The sequence below is a fragment of the Macrotis lagotis genome, chromosome X, assembly GCF_037893015.1.
Source record: "Macrotis lagotis isolate mMagLag1 chromosome X, bilby.v1.9.chrom.fasta, whole genome shotgun sequence".
Taxonomy (NCBI): Eukaryota; Metazoa; Chordata; class Mammalia; order Peramelemorphia; family Peramelidae; genus Macrotis; species Macrotis lagotis.
The window spans coordinates 376,862,268-376,871,926 of record NC_133666.1 but is presented as its reverse complement, the minus strand read 5'-3'; the positions used below and the strand labels follow the sequence as shown (position 1 = coordinate 376,871,926).

At 37.1% G+C, this 9,659-nt stretch overlaps 1 pseudogene; it reads right to left on the bottom strand.

Annotated features, from left to right (window-relative positions):
• Positions 1–7,246: 7,246 nt before the first annotated feature.
• Positions 7,247–8,007, bottom strand: LOC141501815 (syndecan-4 pseudogene; annotated as a pseudogene).
• Positions 8,008–9,659: the final 1,652 nt, after the last annotated feature.

Sequence of the window (9,659 nt, the reverse complement as noted above, 5' to 3'; positions counted from 1 at the left end):
TGGAATCTCAGAGATGTTTTAATTTGAGTTTCTCTATTAATTGGTGATTTAGAGCAATTTTTCATATGTCTATAGATTGCTTTGATTTTCTCATTGTTAAATTGCCTTTCATATCCTTTGACCATTTGTGAATTGGAGATTGGCTTGTCTTTTTAAAAAAATGACTCAGTTCTCTGTATATTTTAGAAATGAGTCCTTTGTCAGAAATGTGTCATAAAAATAATTTCCCAATTAACTACATTTTTTATCTAATTACAATGGTTTTGTCTGTACAAAAGCTTTTTAATTTAATACTATTAAAATTGTATAGTTTATTTTAATGGTGTTCTCCGTCTCTTCCTTGTTCATAAACTGCTTCCATTTCCATAGATCTGACAAGTAAACTATTCCTTGATATCCTATCTGCTTGGAACATTGTTTTTTATGTCTAGAACCTGTTTCCATTTTGATTGGATCTTACTATTGTGTATAAGATGTTGTTCTAATGTAAATTTCAACCATACTAACTTACAATTTTCCCAACAGTTTTATCAAAGAATGAGTTTTTATCCCAATAGCTGGATTCTTTGGGTATATCAAACCACACATTACTATAATCAATTCCTGCTATTGCAGCTAGTCTGTTCTTAGCCAATACCAGACAGTTTTGATGACTGATTCTATATAATATAATTTTAGATATGGTAGGGCTAAGCCTCCTTCTTTTGCACTTTTTTATTAAATCCCAGGAATTTCTTGACTTTTTATTTGTCCATATGAATTTACTTTCAAATTTTTCTAACTCATCAAAGAATTTTTTTTTGGAAATTTTATTGGTAGGGCACTAAACAAGTAGTTTCATTTTGGTAGAATTGACATTTTTATTATATTTTCTTGGCCTATCCAGGAGCAGTTGATAATTGCTCAGTTATTTAAATCTGAATTTATTTGCAGGACAAGTGTTTAGTAATGTTTTTTTAGTTTCTCAGTCTGCCTTGGCAGGTAGATTCCCAATTATTTTATATTGTCTGAAGTTACTTTGAATGGTATTTCTCTTTCAAGCTCTTTCTGATGCATCTTCCTAGTCATATATATTGAAATGTTGAGGATATATGAGGATTGATTTTAAATACTGAGACCTTGTTATAGTTTCTAATTATTTCTTAGTAGTTTTCTAGATGAATTTTTGGGATTCTCTAGGTATACCATCATGACATCTGAAAGAGTGAGAGTTTTGGCTCTTCCTGCCCAATTCTAACTTCTTCAATTTCTTTTTGTTCTCTTATTGCTGAACCTAACACTTCTAATACAATATTGAATAGTAGTGGTGATACAAGGGCAACCGTGTTTCAGCCTTGTTCTTATTGGCAATACCTCTAGCCTATCTCTATTTCATATAATGCTTGTTGATGGTTTCAGATAGATACTTCTTATTATTCTAAGGAATAATCCATTTATTCCTATACTCTCTAGAGTTTTTTGTAGGAATGGGTGCTGTGTTTTCTCAAAACTTTTTCAGCATCTATGGATATAATCCTATGATTTCTGATAGAGTTTTATGGACTTAATTAATTGTACTGACAGTTTTCCTAATATTGAACCAAAATTGTATTCCTGAGATAATTCCCACTTGATCATAATGTATTATCCTAGCAATAACTTGTTGTAGTTGTTTTGCTAAGATTTTCCTTGAGACTTTTGCATATATATTCATCAGGGAGAAAGGTCTGTAATTTTCATTCATTGTTTTATCTCTTCCTGGTTTACTTATCAGCACCATATTTGTGTCATAGAAAGAGTTAGGCAGAGTGGGTACCTTACTTGTTTTTTTCAAAGAGTTTATATAATTGGAACCAGTTGTTCCTTAAATGTTTGATAGAATTCACATTTGAATCCATCCAGAAAATGGAGATTTTTGCTATGGGAATACAATAATGGAATGTTGAAATTCTTTTTCTGAGATAGAGTTATTTAGGAATTTAATTTCCTCTTCATTTAACCTAGACAACTTATATTTTTGTAAATATTTATCCATTTCATTTAGATTATAAAATTTATTGGCATAGAGTTGGTCAAAATAAATAAATACTTTAATTTCTTCCTAATTGGTGGTAAGTTCACCTTTTTCATTTATGATATTAGCAATTTGGTTTTCTTCTTTTTTTAATCAAATTGACCAGAGGTTTATAAATAAATTTTATTGTTTTTTTTTATATAACCAATGCTTGGTATTATTCATTAGTTCTATAGTTTTCTTCCTTTCAATTTTATTTATTTATTTGCTTGTTTGTTTATTTGTTTATTTATTCATTTATTTATTCATTCATCCATTTATTTATTTATTTGCATATTCATTTATTTATTTATAGTTTTTGCAAGGCAATGGGGTTAAGTGGCTTGCCCAAGGCCACACAGCTAGGTAATTATTAAGTGCCTGAGGCTGGATTTGAACTCAGGTACTCCTGACTCCAGGGCTGGTGCTCTATCCACTGTGCCACCTACTGCCCCCATCCTTTCAATTTTATTAATTTATCCTTTAATTTTTTTAGAATTTGTAATTTGGTATTTAACTGGAAGTTTTTTATTTTGTTCTTTCTCTAATTTTCAGCGGTATATTTAGTTCATTGATTTTTCCTTTCTCTACTTTATTCATAAAAGAGTTTAAAGATATAATATATCCCCTGACTGCTGCCTTGAGTGTACCTCATAGGTTTTGTTATATTGTTTCGTTATTGTCATTTTCTAGGATAAAATATTTAATTCTTGTTTTGTTTTCTTTTTTGCAAGGTAATGGTCCTAAGTAGCTAGCCAAAGGCCACACAGCTGGGTAATTCATCAGAGTCTGAGGACAGATTTGAACTCAGATCCTCCTGATTCCAGGGCCAGTGCTCTATCCACTGCACCACCAAGCTACTTATTCTTTTAAATAAGGTCATTTAGTTTCCAATTATTTTGGGTCGACATGGCCCTGGCCCAATATTGCATGTGATTTTTATTGCAATATTATCTAAGGAAAATATATTCACTATTGCTGCCTTTAGGCAATTGTTTGTTAGGTTTTTATGACCTAGTACATGGTCAATTTTTGTGTAAGTGCCATTTACTACAGGAAAAATGGATATTCCTTTCTATCCCCATTCAAATTCCTCCATAAGTCTATCATGTCTAGATTTTTGAACAATCTATTTACCTCCTTAACTTCCTTCTTCTTTATTTTATGATTAGATTCATCTACATCTGAGGGCAAGAAGTTGAGGTCTCCCACCTGTAGTTTTGCTATCTATGTCTTCCTGTAGCTCTTTCAACTTCTCCTCTAAAAATCTGATTATTATACCAGTGGGTTCACAAATATTTTATATTGAATTTAAGTTATTGTCTATGGTACATTTTATGAGGATATAGATTCCATCCTTATCTCTTTTTACACCATCTATTTTTGCAACTATTTTGTCTTAGATAAGAATTGCTACCCATTTTTTCACTTTAGCTGAAGCAAAATATATTTTGCTCCAACCTTTTACCTTTACTGTATGTGTATTTCTCTGCTTCAGATAAGTTTCTTGTGAGCAGCATATTGTAGGATTCTGGTTTTTAATCCACTCTGCTATTCACTTACATTTTAAGCGAGAGTTCTTCCCATTCACATTCAAAGTTATAATTGCTAACTCTTTAGTGCCCTCCATTTTATTTTCCCCCTTTTTTCACTTTAAGTATATGTCCCAGCATTTTGTTTCTAAATATCACAACCTTCTGTGCATTTGCCCTCCTATGTCCAACCTCCCTCCACTTCCTTTTCCCTTGTCCTTTGCCCTTTCTTCCTTCCATTCCTTCTGTTTCTAACTCTTTACCTCCCCTTTTCCTATTTGTATACTTAAAAGGTAAGATAAATTACTTAAATTTATGAGTGTTTTTATGCTTTTTATAATGTAAATCTGATGAGAATAAGGTTCAGGTAGTTCTCACCTCCTCCCTTATTCCCCTCTATTGCAATATGTTCTTTGTACCTCTTAATGTAATGAAATGTGCTCCATTTTATTTCTTCCACCCTCCCATCTCCTTACTGTCCCCCTTTTTAAGTAGATATTGGTTTTAAATCATTCTGTCTGAGTCACAGAAGTCATGAGTGTCCTTCACTTCTGGCTAAATATGGTCTCTCTAATAGAGTTACAATTCTCAAGAGTTATTAGTCTTTGCCCCAGATAAGAATATAGTGCATTTCATTTCTTTGGAGCATAGTTTCACAGATAATTCGTAAGTGTCCATCACTTCTGGCTAAGTATATTTGTTCTAAAAGAGTCACAATTCTCAAGAGTTATGAGAATCTTTATCCTAGGTTGGGATATAGCCATTTTCATCTTATTAGTTGGCAGGGTTTTTCCCTTATCTTGTTTTTTTAACCTTTTCTTGTTTCTCTTGAGTCTCCGTTTGATGTCCAAATTTTCTATTTAGCTCTGTTCTTTTCAAAACTAAATGTTGGAAGCCTCCTATTTCATTAATTGTCCATCTTTTTCCCTGAAAGAGAAGGCTTAAGTTTTCCTGCATAGTCAATTTTTAACTGCATTCTTAGCTCCCTTGCTCTTTGGAATATCTCATGCTAGGTCCTTCAATCCTTTAATGTTAATGCATCCAGGTCCTGCATAATCCTTTCTGTGGGTCCCTGGTTTTTAAAATATTTCTTTCTAGTTGCTTGCAGGATTTTCTCTTTTAGTTGGTAGTTCTGGAATTTGGCCACAACATTACTTGGTTTTATCATTTTAGGATCCCTTTCCAGAGGATATTGATGTATTCATTCAAGTACTATTTTGCTCTCCATTTCCTTGATATCAGGGCAGTGTTCCATCCCTAAATCCTTTAATATTAAATCCAGGTTTTTATTTTCACTTCAAAGTTCTCAAGAAGACCATTAAATCTTAGGTTGTCTCTTCTTGATCAATTTTCAATGTCAGTGATTATACTGATGATTTATTTTCTATTTTCTTCTATTTCTTTTGGATCTTTTGGTTTTGTTTAACAGAATCTTGTTTCCTCATGAAGTCATTGGTTTCCACAGATTCCCTTCTCTTTTTTAGAAAATAAATTTTCTTCATTTAACTTTTGCAGCTCCTTTTCTAGTTGGTCAATTCTACTTTTGAAGAACTTTTCCATTTGCCCAAGTGTAGTTTTGAGAGCATTATTTTCTTTTTGCATTTGCCCAATTGAGGATCTGAGATAATTATCCTCATTTTGTTTTTGTCTAATTTTATTTTCTAAGGATTGGGTATTTTTTTTCTTGTGAAATGTTAATTTTATCTTACAACATGTTCATTTTCTCTTGAGTTTCATTTCCCAATTTTTCCAATTGGTTTTTAAGTTCCTTCCTGGTTCCTCCAAGGAAGTCTTTCTGAGATGGAGACCAACTTATATTCTCACAAGATCTATATTTCTCTGCCTTAGGATCTGTGCTTTCAAAATAATTTTCAATGCCCCCCCCACTATTGGCCTTTCTTCATTTTCCTATGACCTTATGATTGAGTCAGGGCTGGCTCTCAGAGTTTTGCTGTTTAATATGATAAAGGCTTTGTTCACTTGGCTTAGTAGTTTCTTTTTTTTAGAAAGCTTTTTATTTTTATCCAATATATCAGTAACAGACACAGAGAAAGGCAGCTACAGAAAGGCAGGAAGTGCCCACTCCCACCACTCAAGTTATAGTAGTGGGCAACAGAGAGTTGGGGGATGGGAGGGTTATCAAGGGGGTAAGAAGGCAGAGACTCATCCAGCTGAAGTCCTGGGGCAGGTAGGAGACAGGGAGGACAAGCTGTCCCAAGAGAGTAAGAATAAAGGCAGTTTAGAAAGATCTACCAACCCCAACCAGCAGGGTGGTGATAGGAAAGGGAGTCCACAGAGTCCTTGGGGCTGGCTCCATGGGATTTTTCTGCTCTCACATAAGGAAACAGCTCTGGACTGTGTTTCCATCTACAGTCCCAGGAAAGTCCCCTCCCTCCAGAATCTCAGACAAAGGCCAACCAACTCTAAACACCATAACTACTGCCATCATCCAAACTGGGAGAAGGCACCAGAGAAAAAGAACAGGTAAGAATTGATAGTGGAAGTCAACCATTCTTGAATTCCCACTCACCCACCCAGTCTATATTATATTCTTTAAATCACATACTTTATTCAAAAAATATGTCTCTCTATCTAGAACTGAGGAAAAAGAACAATATATTACATGCTAAGATAAAGGCCCATCATAGCCTACAACACCAACACAATTTGGGATCTTGATGTGGAGGATAACCTTGGAAGGGGTTGAAGTTGAGGACAGTATCTGAAGTATCAAAAAGGAAGGGATCAGAGAGGTAGGTGTCCATAAATAATAAAAAAAATTTCATAAAAATCACACCCCTCATTTCACACCTCATTTCACATTTCACATTTCACACCTCACACCTCATTTCAAACAAAAACAAAACAAAAGCAAAAAAACAAAATATATATATATATATATATATATATATATATATATATATATATATATATATATATATATATAAAGACACATAAATAGACAGGCCACAGCAGGTGCTAGGAATATGCTAGAGGCAAGGGCCACCCAAGCTGTTATCTCCTACCATGCACCAGGGCAGAAGCATCCTCCACCCCAAGGAATGAAGTCTTCAAAATGGAAAGATAAGTTCTTAACTTTTTTTCTTCTTAAGAGAAACCTTGACAATGGCCTTTTTTATAAGCATTCACCTGTGTTTGTATGCTCTCTCTTACCTACTCACCCAGCCCCCAGTCCTCAACAGGACACTACATCTTATCCCAGGCCTATTTTTCCTTGCTTTTACTTGTTTCCCCTTATCTCTTTTCCCTGAAGTCACCCTAGAGTAGTGAAATCCACTGTCTGTTAATATTCCATCTCCCTCTCTTCCAACAAATGCAATGCATTAAAAATATGGGGGGACCACCCTAACATAAAAGGACAGCTTTCCCTGTACAGAAATAAGGGAACTAAAAAACCCTTTCGTACCCCAAGAAATGGTTGGGGTCCATCTAAAGTGTCTCCTCTCAAATCAGACTCCATAATGCCAATAATAGATAAGGTATGATCAAATTCAAAGATCAAAGAAGGATTTCAAGAGATTTCCTTATCCAGCTCTGACTTTCAGGCTAGAGAATTATTGTCATTTTTCATATGAAACAATGAGGCTCGGAGAGATATGAGGAACTGATAAAGGAACAGGGGAGATGAGGAAGAGGAAAATTTTCTCTTATGTAACCTACCCCCCCCCCCAATGTAAAAGTAACCACTCTGTGGGAAGAGGGGGAAATAGGAAGAAAGAAACAGTGGACACACACTGGCTGGTCAGTGCCTCCCCCTCCCACCCAGGGGTGCCAACCCTCCCTATCCACCCCTAAGTCTATGCTCTGCTGCCCCTTGGAGGGCTTCATGTGTAGAATTCCTGGGTAGGGGCTTTCTTGTAGATGGGTTTCTTGCCCAGATTGTAGCTGCCTTCATCCTTTGTTTTCATTGGGTAAATCAGCAGCAGGACCAGGAATATGGCAAACAGAAGACCTACAGCACCACCAGAAATCAGAGCTGCCAAGACTTCCATCTTCTCAAAGATGCTGTCTTGGGCAGTAGTTGACATTAATACTTTGTTGCTTATATTTTCTTCCTCAAAGGAAAAGTTTTTCTTGGAGAAGGTCTCATTGTCTTCCAGTTCTTCAGAATCCTTGGGATCCTGATTTGAAGGGTCCTCTTTCGCAAAAATGTGGTTATCAAGAGTATCCAAGGGCTGAACTGTATTAAGGAATGTCTCAGATGACTCATTATCATCAGTATCTCCTGAGCCTGACAGCTCAAAGTCATCAGGTTCTTGTTCCAGGATAGGCCCCTCCCACATCCTCATCATCTGGTAGGGCGCCAGAGAAGTAGCGGGCTTCATAGAGATCCCAAGGGTCCATCACTTCTGTCTCATGGATCGATTCGGCTAGGGCACTGGAGGCCAGGACCAAGAGAGAAAAAAGGCCAAGTGGGGGCATGGTGCCAGCCAGCCTCCCGGTGGTGGCAGGCAGGCTTGGGGCAGGGATCCGGAAAAGTCTGGCTTAGTAGTTACAACTGGGCTAACCAGTATGGAGCATTTGTTGCTTTCTATGGAATATATGAGGCCCTCTCCCTAAACCTAGCGGAGTAAGGAATTGTATGAGAGTCTGAATCATCCTTGAAAAATGGGTTAGGCCCGGGGGGATGTAGTTAATAGCCCTTTCATCTGAGGGATGTAATAGAGGAGCAGTTACTGTTTGTTCTGGGAATAGGGCTCACCTAAAAGTATGGAGCTCAGGCCCCCAACCCCAGGGTTGAAGTCCATCTATGCTCGGCAATTCTATGTACTAGAACTCTCCCTCCACCCTGGCTGGGACTCACCAGACCTCCATTCCCCAAGGAAAAGTTCACTCAGCTAAAGTTCATCCTCAGAGCCTCCACTCACCATAGCTAAGGCCAATCATCTATCTTTACACCACCACCACTGCTACCCCTGCACAGGATGTCTGTTCTAGTCTTCTAGTTCTCCCACAGTCCCTTGAGACAGACCTGAAGGTATTTTCCTAGCTTCTTTTTCTAACTTGAATTAACATGAACCAAGACTCTTAACAGGAATTGGATCCATAGAACCCAGAGGAAAAAACCTTGGAGAGCATCATATGCCAAGGTCTGTTACAGGGCAGTGTGGGCTAGCTCAAGACAGAGAGCAGAGATCCAATGCAGGAGCAGCAGGATGAAGCCTGGGGTCTAAGCCGAGGGAAGCTTTGGCTGTGTTCATGGTGGGCAAGAAAGCTCCAACAAGGTGGCTAGACATCTATCAAGTAAACACAGCTAGTCTGTAAGACCAAGGCTATAAGCCTCCATGTTTTCTACCAAGACCCTGTGTTTCCAATTGAATCCCTTCACCCCCCCTTTCCTTGGGGAGAAAGTGACTCTCCCTGCAGCCAACACATCACCTGCTCCCCTATGCCATCTAAGGTATGGATGACAGATCTCCCCTAGTATTGACTGAGGATTAGGTAGATTAAGTATATTTCCTGAGTTCCACATTATTTGAGGATAATCCAGTTCCTGTCACCTGCCCTGCTCCCCCAGGTCTAGGGAGTGGGCCACTAATCAAGATCACAGACACTGTAGAGAAAGCTTCTGGCATCCCTTACTGGCCTGCCACATGGAATTACTAAGCTCAGTGAGTAAAGTCCCTAGGGATCTCAACACCAAAGGACTGTGAATCAGCCCTTCCTCTTCACAAAATCCTTGGAAATTAGCCCAAAATGAACAAAGGCCAATGAAAATATGGCTTCAATAAATGTTACCTTGAAGTCATAGATCCTTACTCAGAGAGGACTAGGACTTCAGAGGAGAATATGAATTGGTCTTCTGCCCAGAAAGACTTCAGGAAAAATTGGGAAAAGAAACACAAGAGAAAATTAAAACTGTGCAAAGAAACTAAACATCTTACATCATGAAAACCAATTCTTTGAAAATACAGTTGGACAAGAGAAAAAAATAATCCTCTCAAAAGCACAATTGGGCAAATAGAAAACTCCTTAAAAGTAGAACTGACCAATTGGAAAAGCAGTTGCAAAATAAAAATGAGGTATATTCTTATCTAATAAGAGATTGGAATATATGGAAATATATGCCTTCA